The sequence below is a fragment of the Ictalurus punctatus genome, unplaced genomic scaffold (genome assembly GCF_001660625.3).
Source record: "Ictalurus punctatus breed USDA103 unplaced genomic scaffold, Coco_2.0 Super-Scaffold_100068, whole genome shotgun sequence".
Taxonomy (NCBI): domain Eukaryota; kingdom Metazoa; phylum Chordata; class Actinopteri; order Siluriformes; family Ictaluridae; genus Ictalurus; species Ictalurus punctatus.
Window position 1 is genome coordinate 723972 of NW_026521091.1, and position 23720 is coordinate 747691.

The 23720-nt window shown below is 44.8% G+C and overlaps 1 long non-coding RNA gene and 1 other non-coding gene across 3 annotated transcripts; both read right to left on the minus strand.

Moving 5' to 3' along the window:
* Positions 1–715: 715 nt before the first annotated feature.
* trnaw-cca (transfer RNA tryptophan (anticodon CCA)) lies at positions 716–787 on the minus strand. The gene has a single exon. It is a non-coding gene; the product is annotated as a tRNA-Trp (tRNA).
* A 14940-nt stretch (positions 788–15727) lies between these two features.
* Positions 15728–22068, minus strand: LOC128630871 (uncharacterized). 2 transcript variants are annotated; one of them, XR_008395124.1, is made up of 3 exons: positions 21906–22068; positions 17779–17841; positions 15728–17133 (listed from the first exon to the last, which is right to left on the minus strand). It is a non-coding gene; the product is annotated as an uncharacterized LOC128630871 (long non-coding RNA). The 2 variants fall into 2 exon arrangements; XR_008395123.1 differs by having other exon boundaries at positions 21902–22068.
* Between the last annotated feature and the right edge of the window lie 1652 nt (positions 22069–23720).

Here is a 23720-nt window from a genome sequence, read left to right on the forward strand (position 1 = left end):
CCTAAAGTAGAACTGCACATTCTGAAGTGTTTTATTCCCCTTATACCACAGCAAGTTGTCAACAAGCGCATTTCTTTATTAATTAAAGAAGATCATGTCATACACATTAATCTATTTTAAAGGCTGATCGACAGTGGATCTTACAGATGCCGATAACCGATAAGTCGGGTAGCACCTACTAATAACCGATTACTACTGAATGAAAATATAACACTCAGTGGAAAAATTAAGTTCACTTTATTACAAAAATAAACAGTACTGACCGTACCATGAAAATGTACTGCACTTTTTCTAATGAAATATATATATATATATTTCATTTATATATATATATATATATATATATATATATATATATATATATATATATATATATAGCATCAGACTTTTAATCTGAGGGTCCAGGGTTCAAGTCCCTGTTTGGGTGTTGTAGTACCCTCCAAATCTTCTGAGAGGTCCAGTGAAACCATCTAAGGTGCCTCTTTCAAGCATGTTTTGTTCAGCAAGCAAAATGGGCAAACTAAGGAAACATTCAGCAGGTTGTCAAGTTACTAATGGTTACTAGGTGAGAGTGTTGCTACCTAAGCTTTGTTACCTTTTAGCATGAAGTTGACAAAGACATGGGTGGTCATCATAGAGATTGGAGTCCATATAACAGCATCCTTATTAGACTGCGCAGAAAATCATGGGTCTGTGTGAAAAAGAGCACATTGAATGACCCCGACGAGATTTGAACACGCAACCTTCTGATCTGGAGTCAGACGCGCTACCATTGCGCCACGAGGTCCCATCGCAAAAACTATAGCGCACCATGGTGCAACGCATACTTGTTCATCGGTGTGGCGCTCAAGACGCATTGGAACTCGGAGACAGGTGGTGGGCTGTGACTGTTGCGACTAGTGTCTGACATCTGGGCAAGAGCTCTTTCAGAGGACAAGGCACGAGCCCTTTAAAGGGATAACCTGCCTGGTTTCCCTTCCCTGGACATTATGGGAGATTTTCAAGATCAAATGGTAGATCTCACCCCAGTGCGTGAGAGTGAAGCGTGGACAACTTATACCTGAAGCGCAACTCAGGGACTCAACTGCCTATGCGATAGAACCATGGTTCAGCCTTCTTCTGGGTAACTTCACACATTTACCATTTGTACGAGGCCTTTGTGTCATTATACGTGTCAGACGATGGGCAATCAGTGGCAAAGGTGGCGTGAACCTGCTTTTTGCGAGGCATACAGAGCCAAGATTACACGTCAGTCTGTGGTGTGGAATTAACGTGTTTGTTAGAAATTTTGGTCTCCTTGTGCAGAAAAGCCAAGTTTAATTAAAAATGCTGATGCTATTCTACTTGTTCTCATACCATGACACGAAGGCATTCCTTGAACCAAGACAAGCCTCCAGAGTGAGCCTTACGAACAAGAGTTATGCTGATAACGATTTCCAAGTGACATGCTGGTCAAAAGTGTGCTAGTTGTAAACAAAAATACGAACAAGGTCGTTAAACAGAAAGCACTGGGGTTAAGTTGATCTCAACTTAGAAACTGGCCAACATAATAGATAGGACCAAAGTTCAACATTCTCTTGGTTAACGTCACCATTTTACAGGTTTCACAAGAACCTTGTCTCTTTGTATGTCTCAGACTGCAGGCAGTCAGTGGGTAAAGAAGTATGAAGGACAGAGCCATGGTTGAACCCTGTTGGTTTGTATCCTTGAATAGTGGTGCTGAGCTGTGTTAATAGTTTGTAGAAAGCCATGAGAACCAGATGGGATGCGCCCTTTCCAAGCCAAGGGCTGAGCACCATTTATGTCTGTGAGAACCGTTGAACTAGAGCGTCCACAGGCCTGACCTACAAGCTCGAGGGTAAAGTGCGCTCTCTCTCTCCCCTCGAGCCCAGGTAGCTCAGTCGGTAGAGCATCAGACTTTTAATCTGAGGGTCCACGGTTCACACAGTCAAACAGTCCCTGTTTGGGTGTTGTAGTACCCTCCAGATCCTCTGAGAGGTCCAGTGAAACCATCTAAGGTGCCTCTTTCCAGCATGTTTTGTTCAGCAAGCAAAATGGGCAAACTAAGGGTAAACATTCAGCAGGTTGTCAAGTTACTAATGGTTACTAGGTGAGAGTGTTGCTACCTAAGCTTTGTTACCTTTTAGCATGAAGTTGACAAAGACATGGGTGGTCATCATAGAGATTGGAGTCCATATAACAGCATCCTTATTAGACTGCGCAGAAAATCATGGGTCTGTGTGAAAAAGAGCACATTGAATGACCCCGACGTGATTTGAACCTCCTGATCTGGAGTCAGACGCACTTCCGTTGCGCCACGAGGTCCCAGCTCGAAGCCTACAGCGCATCATGGTGCAAGGCATACTTGTTCATCGGCGTGGCGATCAAGACGCATTGGAACTCGGAGACAGGTGGTGGGCTGTGACTGTTGCGACTAGTGTCTGACATCTGGGCAAGAGCTCTTTCAGAGGACAAGGCACGAGCCCTTTAAAGGGATAACCTGCCTGGTTTCCCTTCCCTGGACATTAAGGGACATTTTCAAGATCAAATGGTAGATCTCACCCCAGTGCGTGAGAGTGAAGCGTGGACAACTTATACCTGAAGCGCAACTCAGGGACTCAACTGCCTATGCGATAGAACCATGCTTCAGCCTTCTTCTGGGTAACTTCACACATTTACCATTTGTACGAGGCCTTTGTGTCATTATACGTGTCAGACGATGGGCAATCAGTGGCAAAGGTGGCGTGAACCTGCTTTTTGCGAGGCATACAGAGCCACGATTACACGTCAGTCTGTGGTGTGGAATTAACGTGTTTGTTAGAAATTTTGGTCTCCTTGTGCAGAAAAGCCAAGTTTAATTAAAAATGCTGATGCTATTCTACTTGTTCTCATACCATGACACGAAGGCATTCCTTGAACCAAGACAAGCCTCCAGAGTGAGCCTTACGAACAAGAGTTATGCTGGTAACGATTTCCAAGCGACATGCTGGTCAAAAGTGTGCTAGTTGTAAACAAAAATACGAACAAGGTCGTTAAACAGAAAGCACTGGGGTTAAGTTGATCTCAACTTAGAAACTGGCCAACATAATAGATAGGACCAAAGTTCAACATTCTCTTGGTTAACGTCACCATTTTACAGGTTTCACAAGAACCTTGTCTCTTTGTATGTCTCAGACTGCAGGCAGTCAGTGGGTAAAGAAGTATGAAGGACAGAGCCGTGGTTGAACCCTGTTGGTTTGTATCCTTGAATAGTGGTGCTGAGCTGTGTTAATAGTTTGTAGAAAGCCATGAGAACCAGATGGGATGCGCCCTTTCCAAGCTAAGGGCTGAGCACCATTTATGTCTGTGAGAACCGTTGAACTAGAGCGTCCACAGGCCTGACCTACAAGCTCGAGGGTAAAGTGCGCTCTCTCTCTCTCCTCGAGCCCAGGTAGCTCAGTCGGTAGAGCATCAGACTTTTAATCTGAGGGTCCAGGGTTCACACAGTCAAACAGTCCCTGTTTGGGTGTTGTAGTACCCTCCAGATCCTCTGAGAGGTCCAGTGAAACCATCTAAGGTGCCTCTTTCCAGCATGTTTTGTTCAGCAAGCAAAATGGGCAAACTAAGGGTAAACATTCAGCAGGTTGTCAAGTTACTAATGGTTACTAGGTGAGAGTGTTGCTACCTAAGCTTTGTTACCTTTTAGCATGAAGTTGACAAAGACATGGGTGGTCATCATAGAGATTGGAGTCCATATGACAGCATCCTTATTAGACTGCGCAGAAAATCATGGGTCTGTGTGAAAAAGAGCACATTGAATGACCCCGACGTGATTTGAACCTCCTGATCTGGAGTCAGACGCACTTCCGTTGCGCCACGAGGTCCCAGCTCGAAGCCTACAGCGCATCATGGTGCAAGGCATACTTGTCCATCGGCGTGGCGATCAAGACGCATTGGAACTCGGAGACAGGTGGTGGGCTGTGACTGTTGCGACTAGTGTCTGACATCTGGGCAAGAGCTCTTTCAGAGGACAAGGCACGAGCCCTTTAAAGGGATAACCTGCCTGGTTTCCCTTCCCTGGACATTAAGGGAGATTTTCAAGATCAAATGGTAGATCTCACCCCAGTGCGTGAGAGTGAAGCGTGGACAACTTATACCTGAAGCGCAACTCAGGGACTCAACTGCCTATGCGATAGAACCATGGTTCAGCCTTCTTCTGGGTAACTTCACACATTTACCATTTGTACGAGGCCTTTGTGTCATTATACGTGTCAGACGATGGGCAATCAGTGGCAAAGGTGGCGTGAACCTGCTTTTTGCGAGGCATACAGAGCCAAGATTACACGTCAGTCTGTGGTGTGGAATTAACGTGTTTGTTAGAAATTTTGGTCTCCTTGTGCAGAAAAGCCAAGTTTAATTAAAAATGCTGATGCTATTCTACTTGTTCTCATACCATGACACGAAGGCATTCCTTGAACCAAGACAAGCCTCCAGAGTGAGCCTTACGAACAAGAGTTATGCTGGTAACGATTTCCAAGTGACATGCTGGTCAAAAGTGTGCTAGTTGTAAACAAAAATACGAACAAGGTCGTTAAACAGAAAGCACTGGGGTTAAGTTGATCTCAACTTAGAAACTGGCCAACATAATAGATAGGACCAAAGTTCAACATTCTCTTGGTTAACGTCACCATTTTACAGGTTTCACAAGAACCTTGTCTCTTTGTATGTCTCAGACTGCAGGCAGTCAGTGGGTAAAGAAGTATGAAGGACAGAGCCGTGGTTGAACCCTGTTGGTTTGTATCCTTGAATAGTGGTGCTGAGCTGTGTTAATAGTTTGTAGAAAGCCATGAGAACCAGATGGGATGCGCCCTTTCCAAGCCAAGGGCTGAGCACCATTTATGTCTGTGAGAACCGTTGAACTAGAGCGTCCACAGGCCTGACCTACAAGCTCGAGGGTAAAGTGAGCTCTCTCTCTCTCCTCGAGCCCAGGTAGCTCAGTCGGTAGAGCATCAGACTTTTAATCTGAGGGTCCAGGGTTCAAGTCCCTGTTTGGGTGTTGTAGTACCCTCCAGATCCTCTGAGAGGTCCAGTGAAACCATCTAAGGTGCCTCTTTCCAGCATGTTTTGTTCAGCAAGCAAAATGGGCAAACTAAGGGTAAACATTCAGCAGGTTGTCAAGTTACTAATGGTTACTAGGTGAGAGTGTTGCTACCTAAGCTTTACCTTTTAGCATGAAGTTGACAAAGACATGGGTGGTCATCATAGAGATTGGAGTCCATATAACAGCATCCTTATTAGACTGCGCAGAAAATCATGGGTCTGTGTGAAAAAGAGCACATTGAATGACCGCGACGTGATTTGAACCTCCTGATCTGGAGTCAGACGCACTTCCGTTGCGCCACGAGGTCCCAGCTCGAAGCCTACAGCGCATCATGGTGCAAGGCATACTTGTTCATCGGCGTGGCGATCAAGACGCATTGGAACTCGGAGACAGGTGGTGGGCTGTGACTGTTGCGACTAGTGTCTGACATCTGGGCAAGAGCTCTTTCAGAGGACAAGGCACGAGCCCTTTAAAGGGATAACCTGCCTGGTTTCCCTTCCCTGGACATTAAGGGAGATTTTCAAGATCAAATGGTAGATCTCACCCCAGTGCGTGAGAGTGAAGCGTGGACAACTTATACCTGAAGCGCAACTCAGGGACTCAACTGCCTATGCGATAGAACCATGGTTCAGCCTTCTTCTGGGTAACTTCACACATTTACCATTTGTACGAGGCCTTTGTGTCATTATACGTGTCAGACGATGGGCAATCAGTGGCAAAGGTGGCGTGAACCTGCTTTTTGCGAGGCATACAGAGCCACGATTACACGTCAGTCTGTGGTGTGGAATTAACGTGTTTGTTAGAAATTTTGGTCTCCTTGTGCAGAAAAGCCAAGTTTAATTAAAAATGCTGATGCTATTCTACTTGTTCTCATACCATGACACGAAGGCATTCCTTGAACCAAGACAAGCCTCCAGAGTGAGCCTTACGAACAAGAGTTATGCTGGTAACGATTTCCAAGCGACATGCTGGTCAAAAGTGTGCTAGTTGTAAACAAAAATACGAACAAGGTCGTTAAACAGAAAGCACTGGGGTTAAGTTGATCTCAACTTAGAAACTGGCCAACATAATAGATAGGACCAAAGTTCAACATTCTCTTGGTTAACGTCACCATTTTACAGGTTTCACAAGAACCTTGTCTCTTTGTATGTCTCAGACTGCAGGCAGTCAGTGGGTAAAGAAGTATGAAGGACAGAGCCGTGGTTGAACCCTGTTGGTTTGTATCCTTGAATAGTGGTGCTGAGCTGTGTTAATAGTTTGTAGAAAGCCATGAGAACCAGATGGGATGCGCCCTTTCCAAGCCAAGGGCTGAGCACCATTTATGTCTGTGAGAACCGTTGAACGAGAGCGTCCACAGGCCTGACCTACAAGCTCGAGGGTAAAGTGCGCTCCCTCTGTCTCCTCGAGCCCAGGTAGCTCAGTCGGTAGAGCATCAGACTTTTAATCTGAGGGTCCAGGGTTCAAGTCCCTGTCTGGGTGTTGTAGTACCCTCCAGATCCTCTGAGAGGTCCAGTGAAACCATCTAAGGTGTCTTTAGGAAACCATCTAAAGTTACTAATGGTTACTAGGTGAGAGTGTTGCTACCTAAGCTTTGTTACCTTTTAGCATGAAGTTGACAAAGACATGTTTGGTCATCATAGAGATTGGAGTCCATATAATAGCATCCTTATTAGACTGCGCAGAAAATCATGGGTCTGTGTGAAAAAGAGCACATTGAATGACCCCGACGTGATTTGAACCTCCTGATCTGGAGTCAGACGCACTTCCGTTGCGCCACGAGGTCCCAGCTCGAAGCCTACAGCGCATCATGGTGCAAGGCATACTTGTTCATCGGCGTGGCGATCAAGACGCATTGGAACTCGGAGACAGGTGGTGGGCTGTGACTGTTGCGACTAGTGTCTGACATCTGGGCAAGAGCTCTTTCAGAGGACAAGGCACGAGCCCTTTAAAGGGATAACCTGCCTGGTTTCCCTTCCCTGGACATTAAGGGAGATTTTCAAGATCAAATGGTAGATCTCACCCCAGTGCGTGAGAGTGAAGCGTGGACAACTTATACCTGAAGCGCAACTCAGGGACTCAACTGCCTATGCGATAGAACCATGCTTCAGCCTTCTTCTGGGTAACTTCACACATTTACCATTTGTACGAGGCCTTTGTGTCATTATACGTGTCAGACGATGGGCAATCAGTGGCAAAGGTGGCGTGAACCTGCTTTTTGCGAGGCATACAGAGCCAAGATTACACGTCAGTCTGTGGTGTGGAATTAACGTGTTTGTTAGAAATTTTGGTCTCCTTGTGCAGAAAAGCCAAGTTAAATTAAAAATGCTGATGCTATTCTACTTGTTCTCATACCATGACACGAAGGCATTCCTTGAACCAAGACAAGCCTCCAGAGTGAGCCTTACGAACAAGAGTTATGCTGGTAACGATTTCCAAGCGACATGCTGGTCAAAAGTGTGCTAGTTGTAAACAAAAATACGAACAAGGTGGTTAAACAGAAAGCACTGGGGTTAAGTTGATCTCAACTTAGAAACTGGCCAACATAATAGATAGGACCAAAGTTCAACATTCTCTTGGTTAACGTCACCATTTTACAGGTTTCACAAGAACCTTGTCTCTTTGTATGTCTCAGACTGCAGGCAGTCAGTGGGTAAAGAAGTATGAAGGACAGAGCCGTGGTTGAACCCTGTTGGTTTGTATCCTTGAATAGTGGTGCTGAGCTGTGTTAATAGTTTGTAGAAAGCCATGAGAACCAGATGGGATGGGCCCGTTCCAAGCCAAGGGCTGAGCACCATTTATGTCTGTGAGAACCGTTGAACTAGAGCGTCCACAGGCCTGACCTACAAGCTCGAGGGTAAAGTGCGCTCTCTCTCTCTCCTCGAGCCCAGGTAGCTCAGTCGGTAGAGCATCAGACTTTTAATCTGAGGGTCCAGGGTTCAAGTCCCTGTTTGGGTGTTGTAGTACCCTCCAGATCCTCTGAGAGGTCCAGTGAAACCATCTAAGGTGCCTCTTTCCAGCATGTTTTGTTCAGCAAGCAAAATGGGCAAACTAAGGGTAAACATTCAGCAGGTTGTCAAGTTACTAATGGTTACTAGGTGAGAGTGTTGCTACCTAAGCTTTACCTTTTAGCATGAAGTTGACAAAGACATGGGTGGTCATCATAGAGATTGGAGTCCATATAACAGCATCCTTATTAGACTGCGCAGAAAATCATGGGTCTGTGTGAAAAAGAGCACATTGAATGACCGCGACGTGATTTGAACCTCCTGATCTGGAGTCAGACGCACTTCCGTTGCGCCACGAGGTCCCAGCTCGAAGCCTACAGCGCATCATGGTGCAAGGCATACTTGTTCATCGGCGTGGCGATCAAGACGCATTGGAACTCGGAGACAGGTGGTGGGCTGTGACTGTTGCGACTAGTGTCTGACATCTGGGCAAGAGCTCTTTCAGAGGACAAGGCACGAGCCCTTTAAAGGGATAACCTGCCTGGTTTCCCTTCCCTGGACATTAAGGGAGATTTTCAAGATCAAATGGTAGATCTCACCCCAGTGCGTGAGAGTGAAGCGTGGACAACTTATACCTGAAGCGCAACTCAGGGACTCAACTGCCTATGCGATAGAACCATGGTTCAGCCTTCTTCTGGGTAACTTCACACATTTACCATTTGTACGAGGCCTTTGTGTCATTATACGTGTCAGACGATGGGCAATCAGTGGCAAAGGTGGCGTGAACCTGCTTTTTGCGAGGCATACAGAGCCAAGATTACACGTCAGTCTGTGGTGTGGAATTAACGTGTTTGTTAGAAATTTTGGTCTCCTTGTGCAGAAAAGCCAAGTTTAATTAAAAATGCTGATGCTATTCTACTTGTTCTCATACCATGACACGAAGGCATTCCTTGAACCAAGACAAGCCTCCAGAGTGAGCCTTACGAACAAGAGTTATGCTGGTAACGATTTCCAAGCGACATGCTGGTCAAAAGTGTGCTAGTTGTAAACAAAAATACGAACAAGGTGGTTAAACAGAAAGCACTGGGGTTAAGTTGATCTCAACTTAGAAACTGGCCAACATAATAGATAGGACCAAAGTTCAACATTCTCTTGGTTAACGTCACCATTTTACAGGTTTCACAAGAACCTTGTCTCTTTGTATGTCTCAGACTGCAGGCAGTCAGTGGGTAAAGAAGTATGAAGGACAGAGCCGTGGTTGAACCCTGTTGGTTTGTATCCTTGAATAGTGGTGCTGAGCTGTGTTAATAGTTTGTAGAAAGCCATGAGAACCAGATGGGATGCGCCCTTTCCAAGCTAAGGGCTGAGCACCATTTATGTCTGTGAGAACCGTTGAACTAGAGCGTCCACAGGCCTGACCTACAAGCTCGAGGGTAAAGTGCGCTCTCTCTCTCTCCTCGAGCCCAGGTAGCTCAGTCGGTAGAGCATCAGACTTTTAATCTGAGGGTCCAGGGTTCACACAGTCAAACAGTCCCTGTTTGGGTGTTGTAGTACCCTCCAGATCCTCTGAGAGGTCCAGTGAAACCATCTAAGGTGCCTCTTTCCAGCATGTTTTGTTCAGCAAGCAAAATGGGCAAACTAAGGGTAAACATTCAGCAGGTTGTCAAGTTACTAATGGTTACTAGGTGAGAGTGTTGCTACCTAAGCTTTGTTACCTTTTAGCATGAAGTTGACAAAGACATGGGTGGTCATCATAGAGATTGGAGTCCATATGACAGCATCCTTATTAGACTGCGCAGAAAATCATGGGTCTGTGTGAAAAAGAGCACATTGAATGACCCCGACGTGATTTGAACCTCCTGATCTGGAGTCAGACGCACTTCCGTTGCGCCACGAGGTCCCAGCTCGAAGCCTACAGCGCATCATGGTGCAAGGCATACTTGTCCATCGGCGTGGCGATCAAGACGCATTGGAACTCGGAGACAGGTGGTGGGCTGTGACTGTTGCGACTAGTGTCTGACATCTGGGCAAGAGCTCTTTCAGAGGACAAGGCACGAGCCCTTTAAAGGGATAACCTGCCTGGTTTCCCTTCCCTGGACATTAAGGGAGATTTTCAAGATCAAATGGTAGATCTCACCCCAGTGCGTGAGAGTGAAGCGTGGACAACTTATACCTGAAGCGCAACTCAGGGACTCAACTGCCTATGCGATAGAACCATGGTTCAGCCTTCTTCTGGGTAACTTCACACATTTACCATTTGTACGAGGCCTTTGTGTCATTATACGTGTCAGACGATGGGCAATCAGTGGCAAAGGTGGCGTGAACCTGCTTTTTGCGAGGCATACAGAGCCAAGATTACACGTCAGTCTGTGGTGTGGAATTAACGTGTTTGTTAGAAATTTTGGTCTCCTTGTGCAGAAAAGCCAAGTTTAATTAAAAATGCTGATGCTATTCTACTTGTTCTCATACCATGACACGAAGGCATTCCTTGAACCAAGACAAGCCTCCAGAGTGAGCCTTACGAACAAGAGTTATGCTGGTAACGATTTCCAAGTGACATGCTGGTCAAAAGTGTGCTAGTTGTAAACAAAAATACGAACAAGGTCGTTAAACAGAAAGCACTGGGGTTAAGTTGATCTCAACTTAGAAACTGGCCAACATAATAGATAGGACCAAAGTTCAACATTCTCTTGGTTAACGTCACCATTTTACAGGTTTCACAAGAACCTTGTCTCTTTGTATGTCTCAGACTGCAGGCAGTCAGTGGGTAAAGAAGTATGAAGGACAGAGCCGTGGTTGAACCCTGTTGGTTTGTATCCTTGAATAGTGGTGCTGAGCTGTGTTAATAGTTTGTAGAAAGCCATGAGAACCAGATGGGATGCGCCCTTTCCAAGCCAAGGGCTGAGCACCATTTATGTCTGTGAGAACCGTTGAACTAGAGCGTCCACAGGCCTGACCTACAAGCTCGAGGGTAAAGTGAGCTCTCTCTCTCTCCTCGAGCCCAGGTAGCTCAGTCGGTAGAGCATCAGACTTTTAATCTGAGGGTCCAGGGTTCAAGTCCCTGTTTGGGTGTTGTAGTACCCTCCAGATCCTCTGAGAGGTCCAGTGAAACCATCTAAGGTGCCTCTTTCCAGCATGTTTTGTTCAGCAAGCAAAATGGGCAAACTAAGGGTAAACATTCAGCAGGTTGTCAAGTTACTAATGGTTACTAGGTGAGAGTGTTGCTACCTAAGCTTTACCTTTTAGCATGAAGTTGACAAAGACATGGGTGGTCATCATAGAGATTGGAGTCCATATAACAGCATCCTTATTAGACTGCGCAGAAAATCATGGGTCTGTGTGAAAAAGAGCACATTGAATGACCGCGACGTGATTTGAACCTCCTGATCTGGAGTCAGACGCACTTCCGTTGCGCCACGAGGTCCCAGCTCGAAGCCTACAGCGCATCATGGTGCAAGGCATACTTGTTCATCGGCGTGGCGATCAAGACGCATTGGAACTCGGAGACAGGTGGTGGGCTGTGACTGTTGCGACTAGTGTCTGACATCTGGGCAAGAGCTCTTTCAGAGGACAAGGCACGAGCCCTTTAAAGGGATAACCTGCCTGGTTTCCCTTCCCTGGACATTAAGGGAGATTTTCAAGATCAAATGGTAGATCTCACCCCAGTGCGTGAGAGTGAAGCGTGGACAACTTATACCTGAAGCGCAACTCAGGGACTCAACTGCCTATGCGATAGAACCATGGTTCAGCCTTCTTCTGGGTAACTTCACACATTTACCATTTGTACGAGGCCTGTGTGTCATTATACGTGTCAGACGATGGGCAATCAGTGGCAAAGGTGGCGTGAACCTGCTTTTTGCGAGGCATACAGAGCCAAGATTACACGTCAGTCTGTGGTGTGGAATTAACGTGTTTGTTAGAAATTTTGGTCTCCTTGTGCAGAAAAGCCAAGTTTAATTAAAAATGCTGATGCTATTCTACTTGTTCTCATACCATGACACGAAGGCATTCCTTGAACCAAGACAAGCCTCCAGAGTGAGCCTTACGAACAAGAGTTATGCTGGTAACGATTTCCAAGCGACATGCTGGTCAAAAGTGTGCTAGTTGTAAACAAAAATACGAACAAGGTGGTTAAACAGAAAGCACTGGGGTTAAGTTGATCTCAACTTAGAAACTGGCCAACATAATAGATAGGACCAAAGTTCAACATTCTCTTGGTTAACGTCACCATTTTACAGGTTTCACAAGAACCTTGTCTCTTTGTATGTCTCAGACTGCAGGCAGTCAGTGGGTAAAGAAGTATGAAGGACAGAGCCGTGGTTGAACCCTGTTGGTTTGTATCCTTGAATAGTGGTGCTGAGCTGTGTTAATAGTTTGTAGAAAGCCATGAGAACCAGATGGGATGCGCCCTTTCCAAGCTAAGGGCTGAGCACCATTTATGTCTGTGAGAACCGTTGAACTAGAGCGTCCACAGGCCTGACCTACAAGCTCGAGGGTAAAGTGCGCTCTCTCTCTCTCCTCGAGCCCAGGTAGCTCAGTCGGTAGAGCATCAGACTTTTAATCTGAGGGTCCAGGGTTCACACAGTCAAACAGTCCCTGTTTGGGTGTTGTAGTACCCTCCAGATCCTCTGAGAGGTCCAGTGAAACCATCTAAGGTGCCTCTTTCCAGCATGTTTTGTTCAGCAAGCAAAATGGGCAAACTAAGGGTAAACATTCAGCAGGTTGTCAAGTTACTAATGGTTACTAGGTGAGAGTGTTGCTACCTAAGCTTTGTTACCTTTTAGCATGAAGTTGACAAAGACATGGGTGGTCATCATAGAGATTGGAGTCCATATGACAGCATCCTTATTAGACTGCGCAGAAAATCATGGGTCTGTGTGAAAAAGAGCACATTGAATGACCCCGACGTGATTTGAACCTCCTGATCTGGAGTCAGACGCACTTCCGTTGCGCCACGAGGTCCCAGCTCGAAGCCTACAGCGCATCATGGTGCAAGGCATACTTGTCCATCGGCGTGGCGATCAAGACGCATTGGAACTCGGAGACAGGTGGTGGGCTGTGACTGTTGCGACTAGTGTCTGACATCTGGGCAAGAGCTCTTTCAGAGGACAAGGCACGAGCCCTTTAAAGGGATAACCTGCCTGGTTTCCCTTCCCTGGACATTAAGGGAGATTTTCAAGATCAAATGGTAGATCTCACCCCAGTGCGTGAGAGTGAAGCGTGGACAACTTATACCTGAAGCGCAACTCAGGGACTCAACTGCCTATGCGATAGAACCATGGTTCAGCCTTCTTCTGGGTAACTTCACACATTTACCATTTGTACGAGGCCTTTGTGTCATTATACGTGTCAGACGATGGGCAATCAGTGGCAAAGGTGGCGTGAACCTGCTTTTTGCGAGGCATACAGAGCCAAGATTACACGTCAGTCTGTGGTGTGGAATTAACGTGTTTGTTAGAAATTTTGGTCTCCTTGTGCAGAAAAGCCAAGTTTAATTAAAAATGCTGATGCTATTCTACTTGTTCTCATACCATGACACGAAGGCATTCCTTGAACCAAGACAAGCCTCCAGAGTGAGCCTTACGAACAAGAGTTATGCTGGTAACGATTTCCAAGCGACATGCTGGTCAAAAGTGTGCTAGTTGTAAACAAAAATACGAACAAGGTCGTTAAACAGAAAGCACTGGGGTTAAGTTGATCTCAACTTAGAAACTGGCCAACATAATAGATAGGACCAAAGTTCAACATTCTCTTGGTTAACGTCACCATTTTACAGGTTTCACAAGAACCTTGTCTCTTTGTATGTCTCAGACTGCAGGCAGTCAGTGGGTAAAGAAGTATGAAGGACAGAGCCGTGGTTGAACCCTGTTGGTTTGTATCCTTGAATAGTGGTGCTGAGCTGTGTTAATAGTTTGTAGAAAGCCATGAGAACCAGATGGGATGCGCCCTTTCCAAGCCAAGGGCTGAGCACCATTTATGTCTGTGAGAACCGTTGAACTAGAGCGTCCACAGGCCTGACCTACAAGCTCGAGGGTAAAGTGCGCTCTCTCTCTCTCCTCGAGCCCAGGTAGCTCAGTCGGTAGAGCATCAGACTTTTAATCTGAGGGTCCAGGGTTCACACAGTCAAACAGTCCCTGTTTGGGTGTTGTAGTACCCTCCAGATCCTCTGAGAGGTCCAGTGAAACCATCTAAAGTGCCTCTTTCCAGCATGTTTTGTTCAGCAAGCAAAATGGGCAAACTAAGGGTAAACATTCAGCAGGTTGTCAAGTTACTAATGGTTACTAGGTGAGAGTGTTGCTACCTAAGCTTTGTTACCTTTTAGCATGAAGTTGACAAAGACATGGGTGGTCATCATAGAGATTGGAGTCCATATAACAGCATCCTTATTAGACTGCGCAGAAAATCATGGGTCTGTGTGAAAAAGAGCACATTGAATGACCCCGACGTGATTTGAACCTCCTGATCTGGAGTCAGACGCACTTCCGTTGCGCCACGAGGTCCCAGCTCGAAGCCTACAGCGCATCATGGTGCAAGGCATACTTGTCCATCGGCGTGGCGATCAAGACGCATTGGAACTCGGAGACAGGTGGTGGGCTGTGACTGTTGCGACTAGTGTCTGACATCTGGGCAAGAGCTCTTTCAGAGGACAAGGCACGAGCCCTTTAAAGGGATAACCTGCCTGGTTTCCCTTCCCTGGACATTAAGGGAGATTTTCAAGATCAAATGGTAGATCTCACCCCAGTGCGTGAGAGTGAAGCGTGGACAACTTATACCTGAAGCGCAACTCAGGGACTCAACTGACTATGCGATAGAACCATGCTTCAGCCTTCTTCTGGGTAACTTCACACATTTACCATTTGTACGAGGCCTTTGTGTCATTATACGTGTCAGACGATGGGCAATCAGTGGCAAAGGTGGCGTGAACCTGCTTTTTGCGAGGCATACAGAGCCAAGATTACACGTCAGTCTGTGGTGTGGAATTAACGTGTTTGTTAGAAATTTTGGTCTCCTTGTGCAGAAAAGCCAAGTTTAATTAAAAATGCTGATGCTATTCTACTTGTTCTCATACCATGACACGAAGGCATTCCTTGAACCAAGACAAGCCTCCAGAGTGAGCCTTACGAACAAGAGTTATGCTGGTAACGATTTCCAAGCGACATGCTGGTCAAAAGTGTGCTAGTTGTAAACAAAAATACGAACAAGGTCGTTAAACAGAAAGCACTGGGGTTAAGTTGATCTCAACTTAGAAACTGGCCAACATAATAGATAGGACCAAAGTTCAACATTCTCTTGTTGGTTAACGTCACCATTTTACAGGTTTCACAAGAACCTTGTCTCTTTGTATGTCTCAGACTGCAGGCAGTCAGTGGGTAAAGAAGTATGAAGGACAGAGCCGTGGTTGAACCCTGTTGGTTTGTATCCTTGAATAGTGGTGCTGAGCTGTGTTAATAGTTTGTAGAAAGCCATGAGAACCAGATGGGATGCGCCCTTTCCAAGCCAAGGGCTGAGCACCATTTATGTCTGTGAGAACCGTTGAACTAGAGCATCCACAGGCCTGACCTACAAGCTCGAGGGTAAAGTGCGCTCTCTCCCTCTCCTCGAGCCCAGGTAGCTCAGTCGGTAGAGCATCAGACTTTTAATCTGAGGGTCCAGGGTTCACACAGTCAAACAGTCCCTGTTTGGGTGTTGTAGTACCCTCCAGATCCTCTGAGAGGTCCAGTGAAACCATCTAAGGTACCTCTTTCCAGCATGTTTTGTTCAGCAAGCAAAATGGGCAAACTAAGGGTAAACATTCAGCAGGTTGTCAAGTTACTAATGGTTACTAGGTGAGAGTGTTGCTACCTAAGCTTTGTTACCTTTTAGCATGAAGTTGACAAAGACATGGGTGGTCATCATAGAGATTGGAGTCCATATAACAGCATCCTTATTAGACTGCGCAGAAAATCATGGGTCTGTGTGAAAAAGAGCACATTGAATGACCCCGACGTGATTTGAACCTCCTGATCTGGAGTCAGACGCACTTCCGTTGCGCCACGAGGTCCCAGCTCGAAGCCTACAGCGCATCATGGTGCAAGGCATACTTGTTCATCGGCGTGGCGATCAAGACGCATTGGAACTCGGAGACAGGTGGTGGGCTGTGACTGTTGCGACTAGTGTCTGACATCTGGGCAAGAGCTCTTTCAGAGGACAAGGCACGAGCCCTTTAAAGGGATAACCTGCCTGGTTTCCCTTCCCTGGACATTAAGGGAGATTTTCAAGATCAAATGGTAGATCTCACTCCAGTGCATTGAATGACCCCGACGTGATTTGAACACGCAACCTTCTGATCTGGAGTCAGACACGCTACCGTTGCTCGCTCGCTCTATCTATTTTATATATATAAAAACAAACACACACACACTATGAATAAATATTAAAGTAAATAAAAAGATGTACAGTACTTCACAATAAAGTGAGAACTCCCCTCACATTTTTGTAAATATTTGATGATATCTTTTCATGTGACAACACTGAAGAAATGACACTTTGCTACAGTGTAAAGTAGTGAGTGTACAGCTTGTGTAGCAGTGTAAATTTGCTGTCCCCTCAAAATAACTCAACACACAATGTCTAAACCGCTGGCAACAAAAGTGAGTACACCCCCAAGTAAAAATGTCCAAATCGGGCCCAATTAGCCATTTTCCCTCCCCGGTGTCATGTGACTTGTTAGTGTTACAAGGTCTCAGGTGTGAATGGGGAGCAGGTGTGTAAAATTTGGTGTCATCACTCTCACACTCCCTCATACTGGTCACTGGAAGTTCGACATGGCACCTCAAGGCAAAGAACTCTCTGAGGATGTGAAAAAAAAGAATTCTTGCTCTACATAAAAATGGCCTAGGCTTTAAGAAGATTACCAAGACCCTGACACTGAGCTGCAGCACGGTGGCCAAGACCATACAGCGGTTTAACAGGACAGGTTCCACTCAGAACAGGCCTCGCCATGGTCGACCAAAGAAGAAGTTGATTGCACGTGCTCAGCGTCATATCCAGAGGTTGTCTTTGGGAAATAGTGCTGCCAGCATTGCTGCAAAGGTTGAAGGGGTGGGGGGTCAGCCTGGGCTTTGGACACTGCAGACACAAACACAAAATCAAGTTTATATACGACAATGTATTACTCGAATAGGTTATTGATTGTGCAAATACCATATGCATGTAGAACCCCTACATGCTTTGCGTTTAATATGTATTATGTAAGGAATAAACATGCGGTTAAACGAGCTTCATTTTGGTAAAATTCAAACATTCAACATTCAAATATTTGGGGGGGGGGGGGGGGGGGGGGTTTAGAAATCATTTGTTGCCTCAGCTTGTAAATACAGTAGCAAATGTACCAGGTCATAAATTGGCTAACGTATTGGAGAGACAATCCAAAGTGTTCAAAGAAGAGTTGGGTCCACTACTGGAGAGAGAACTCCAGAGGCTGGTGGAAGACAAGATCATTGAACCAATGCAGTTTGCAGAGTGGGCAGCTCCCATTGTTCCAGTCAGAAAACTGATGGTTCTACCCCAACTTGTAGGGATTATAAATTCGCAGTAAATCCAGCTCTAGTGTGGAGCAGTATCTAATTCCCAAGGTAGAAGATTTATTTGCTCAGTCGGCAGGAGGAAAGAATTTCCAAACAGGACATGACCCATGCGCATCAGAAGATAATACTGTACAAAAATTCCAATAAGTACGTTACAATCAACATGCACAAGGGATTATGTACTTACAACAGGCCACCATTTGGAGTTGCTTCAAGTCCAGCGATCTTCCAGCACACAATAGAAGGGATTCTGCAAGACATCACACGCGTCACAGTTTATCTGGATTGCATTCTAGTCTCAGGGGCTAATGAACATCTGCAGAACTTGGATGAGGTACTAAGTAGGATAGAAAAGAGTGGACTGAGGCAAAGAAGGAGCAAGTGCGAGTCCTTGGGAGAAGTAGAGATATTTTAATGTCACAAAATTAATGCCATAGGATTACAGTCGAAAGACAGGTCCTATATTATGTTTGAGACAGCTGGCATTGTAGCCGTGAAATCAGCTAACATTATGCTCCATGTAATGTTTGAGATATCCAGTTATTTGTTAAACGCTAACGCATTGCAGTGTTATAAACTACCTCCTAATGGACCACCATGCATCTCCATTCAGCCCGTGTCCTGTCAGCTAAATGTAGCCTAATGTCACTAATAATTATTCACATGTTCATGCTTTTAATAAATCTTTTTATCCTGACACCGTATCAGTGAATTTAAACTAATGCCTGCATTCAGAGTATAAGGGGTGTGTGTGCATTCAGGAGTGCACCTTAGCACTTATTAGTCATGGTCAGACAGTGTTTGAACTAAAATCAAAATCTCTCTCTCTCTCTCTCTCTCTCTCTCTCTCTCCCCCCCCCCTTTCTCTCCCTCTCTCTCTCTCCCAGTATCAGCCAGAGGAGGATGCCCTCCAGGAGTTTTTAATTTTAGGTTTTTTTTTTTTTTAATTCTCTGAGTTATTTAAAAAAAAAAAAAAATCACACCATGGTACTGAGCATGTGTACTTTTGGTGGTATCTTTACCAACGACTAGATTTTTGGTATCATGACATCGCTAATATGTAAGGAAATAGGATGAACTCTGCATACAGGGAAGCTTAGTTTTATGGGGACTCGCGTAGTGGTTCCACCTCCGCGGCGTGCGGCTCTTCTAAGACATCTACACGAAACCCATCCGGGAATTACCAGGATGAAAGGCCTGGTGCGTAGCTATATGTGGTTGCCACACTTGGATGCAGAGGTGGAAGCATTGGTCAAATCGTGTGCAGTCTGTCAGGAAAACAGAAACGCTCCGGCAAACGCGCCACTGCATGCGTGAGAGATACCAGAGCAGCCATGGAGAAGGATTCACATTGATTACGGTGCACCGTGGATGGGTAGAATGTTCTTGATCGTGGTAGAAGCATTCTCAAAATGGATAGAGGCTTATCTGTTAATCAAGTCTACATCCACAGTTACCATTCAGTGCTTAAGACAAACCTTTAGCCAACACAGGATACCAGAAGTAGTGATGTCAGACCATAGCAGTTTTTTTGTTTTTTACCAGTGCTGAATTCCAAGAGTTTATGGAAAGAAATGGAATTAAACACAAGCACAGCACCCTACCATGCATCTTCCAGTGGTCTGGGTGAAAGGGCCGTTCAAACATTCAAAACCCTGATGAAAAGAGTGCTGGAGAGTCCATTGAAAAAGCTAGGCAGAGTGCTGTTCAGTCACCGAACGACGCCACAGTCGACCACTGGCAAATCAGCCGCTAATCGGCTGTGTGGAAGGAAACTGGTCTACACAGGGTCTCATTGAGATACAAATAATTGAGAAAAATGGTACCATGACCAACATGCAAAGGAAAGATATCTCGTGGTGGGTGACCCAGTGTATACTAGGAACTTCAGCTCTGGACCTACTTTTATTCCAGGAACAGTTCAGAAAAAGACTGGTCCTGTATGGTGCACAGTAGCATTGGGAAGTGGGCAGGTAGTGCACTGACATATTGATCAGGTGAGAGATGGGCACAATGCAATATCCGTAGCACCAGTGTTGTAAGACACTTCACGGCCAGATGTTGCCATTCCAGCGCATTCTACAAAAGACTCAGGTTCTTCATTCTCTGAGGAAAGTCACAAACAAAAACTGGGAGGAACTTCTGAAGTGGCTGCATCAGAAACTTTCCTTGGGATGGAAAACCCCGAGTTGAGAAGGTCTACACGTACTAAATCTCCAAGCTATCTGAAAGATTATAATTAGTGTAGTGGTGAGTTCCCCAAACGCAGGGCAAGAATGAACCCAGGAACTGAACTGAATCTCAAGAGAAAGTGGGGCATGCAATAAGACAATGGCCCAAAAGAAATAATGGTTAAAGAACAATAAAGTTATTGGTTTGAATGGCCAAAACTGATGTCCAAGCCCATGTGCAGGACTAATAAACAGTTACTGGAAATGATTAGTTGCAGTTATTGCTGCACAAGGGGGTCAGACCAGATACTGAAGGCAAAAGGTTCACATATTTTTGCCACTCCCAGATATGTAATATTGGATTATTTTCTGCAATAAATAAATGACCAAGTAAACGTGACCAAGTGTCACGTTTGTTTAAATGGGTTCTCTTTGAGTAGTTTTAGGACTTGTCTGAAAATCTTGTTATTTATGTAGAAATATAGAAAACGTTAAAGGGTTCACAAACTTTCAAGCACCACTGTAGCTGTGATGTGCAGCAAAAGGTTGTTGAGCTTCACAAAATGGGAAGTGTCTATAAGAAAATAGCACAAGCATCGAAAATGCCCATTTCCACCATCAGGACAATAATTAAGAAGTTCCAGTCAACTGGAAATGTTATGAATTAACCTGGAATTGGACGCGTGTCTATATTGTCTCAACACACTGAAGAGGACGGTTCGAGTGGACAAAACATCTCCAAGGATCACAGCTAGAGAATTTCAGGAGTTAGTTGTGTATTGGGGTCAGAAAGTCTCCAAAACTACAATATGAAGTCACCTACATCACCACAAGTTGTTGGAAGGGTTTCAAGAAAAAAGCCTCTACTCTCATCCAAAAACACACTCAGGTGTCTTCAGTTGGCCAGACACTACTGGAACTTCAAATGGGATCGGGTTCTATGGTCAGATGAAACCAGAATAGAGCTTTTTGGTAATAAACACCAGAGGTGGTTTTGAAGCACACAGATAGGTAGCCATACGGAAAAGTACCTCATGCCCACGGTTAAATATGGTGGTGGATCTTTAATGTTTTGGGAATGTTTTTCTGCCAGAGGACCTGGACATATTGTTAGGATACATGGATATTAAATAAAAACCTGACTGCCTCTGCCAGAAAGATTAAAATGTGCCGTGGTTGGATCTTCCAGCAGGACAGTGATCCAAAACATACATCAAAATCAACGCAAAAACGGTTTACTGACCACAAAATCATCAAGTCATTTAACACTAATGATCAGTATTGAAAATATTAACATGGATATCTGAGTCTGATAATAAAATTAACTTCTACTTGCAGTCAAATTTTGTAGTGTTTAGGACATTTAACACCCATCCGTCCAAAAGAAACCAAAAGGGGGTACAAACTTTTACACTCCACTGTATTTGGTTGAAATTGCGCTTATAGAACAACTGAACAGTAACGTTTCCATACAGGTTTTAGTGAAGTGTTTAACAATAGCAACTTGATTTGAAATGGATGATGTTTCATTAGCGTGGCCTGTGCCCAAATCCTGCACGACTGCGTATCTAGGTACACTACACACGAACGAATGGAGTGTCTACCGCACCTAGTGCGCTAGAGATAGAGATTCCATACAAGGTGATTTGGGACGGAGCCAGTGCACAGAAACCGTTTCCCTACGAGAGGCGCAGGTGGAGCTGGAGCTGTGTGACTGATTTGTGCACCTGTGACTACAGAACTACCTCAAGTCTCCACACAGAGAGCTGTTCAAGAGAAAAACACTCCTAAAGAACAAATCACTGCGCCAGCGAGACATCAACCCTTTAACTAGACGCTCATCCCAATTCCACACAAATACCGCGGAACTACTTAGGGCTGAGAGACAGTTCAAAAAGCACTGAAAATAAAGTCACTTGGTAAACAGTTGCTCTCTGCGTCACCCAGACAGCGAGGCGGATAAACTACAAGTTCCCGAGAAGCGTCAGATTTACTAAACTAACTAGTTCACCGTTTATCCGGCGCTAAATAAACTCCCACCGAGTTAACTCAAGTTAGTACTTTATACCAAAACAGCCGCAGAGCTAACAAGCTAGCAGCTTAGCGAATAAATAAGGCCAAACGTGTTCACCTAGCCACCTACAGTCGGGTGTTAAGTCTACAAGTTGCTCAGTGCTGCGTTTTCTCTCCAATTCTGTAATTCTCCGTCATTAAATGCGGTTCAGAGACGGCTTCCATTACACCAATCACCAGTCCTCAGTGAGTAACCCGCTCGCCATGTACAACCTGCTACCTTTAACAGACAGACGCGGTTAGCCACGCCCATGGATGCCAGGGAGGATAATATGATTGGTTCGAACGTGTGTGGAGGGTGGAGCCACGAGAGAGCGCTCTACATAGAGTTTAAATCTATTACTTCATCTCCAGTGAAATCCTCTTATACAGAGACTAAGGGTCCATAGAGTAGGATTCAGTCATTATCTACATCATTTAATTCACTTGAGTGACACCTGTTTATAATAGTTTCACATAAAATCACAAATATTATAGCATAAAAATGCAAATCATACAAATTTTTTAAAATAAATTATATATTTTGTAAATGTATAAAATAAAACTTGTGTTCTATGTGGTGGTGTAGTGGCTAGCACAAGGACAGATTTAGTGATTTGTCGGATCCTAGACAAAATATAGGGATGGGGCCCTCATTTCAGTGTTTTAACATCAATATTTAAAATTTCAGCTTATGTTATTTAGCATTAACAGCAATAATCAGGCGTGTACGGGGCCAAAAAGTGGTGTTGGCTCGAATTTAGCCTATTACCCAAAAACATTTAAAACTCAACTTAGAAGCCAATACTCACATCTACCTCTGAGCCCAGTTGGAGATAGAAAAAACACACCAGCCGTGAGTGAGAAGAAGCAAGGGTCCAGCTTTATTGTTCCATTCCACCACACGAGATCCACACCGATGAGAATTCTCAAAAGTGATCCCCAATACCCTGAGCTTAAGCTCCAGTTTTTATACTGTATTTACACACTAGATAACCCATAGGTTTCCAGAAAAGGCCTATTTCACTTACCCATAGAATTGAAACCAGGGGTTTTACTTTACACATAAAATCAGAACCCAGGCATTTCCAACAACCCAGGAAACAAAAACCCAGTGTTTCTATTTACCTAGGTTTTCAAAAACCAGGATTCCCAATTCCCTAGGTTTTCAAAAACCAAGATTCTCATTTCCCTAGGTTAAAAAAATGACGTAAGCAAGACGACTAAACAACCGGGAGGGACCTTGGTCTTATCGTTATCTCGAGGGGGGGCAGCCACCCTTATAACTGGCTTTCTTCATGGTTCTCTAAAAATTAAGGCTTTCCTTGCGAGACGAGAATCTTCCCCATCTGAATCATGAGTAAGTTATATTTTCCTTTTTTCCCTGTATTTCTCGTTTATAATTTATTTTCATATTTGCACTATATTTCTTAGTTTATATATATTTATACTACTTGAAAAGCGGTTTACTGTACTTCCAACTTCTTAATATCATTACAGTTCTACTGTCCTGCATATCCTACTATTCTGTTTTTTTATAGAGTTTCTCTATTACTATAAGATATTATTAAAGTTATTCATGTGTGTTTATGTATGTTGTGTCTACTTGCCCGCCCTTGACTGCACGAGTGTGTGTGTGTGTGTGTTTTTAGCACTCCTCAGCTCGTACACTTCTTTTTGACTTTTTTTTTGACTATTACTGCTCTTAAATTGCTCGTAATTCCAATCTGTCAATGTCCGCCTAATCCCGCTTCTACGTGTCTAGGTGCCCGTTTTTCCTTCTTCTCCCTTATGTTTATTTTATGACATTTTTTATCCACAACATTTCCCCCTCTGAGGCTGTGAAGCCTCATACACTACCTTAATTAAGCGGGTATCTGTGGAGGAACTGGTTCTGCCGCACCCC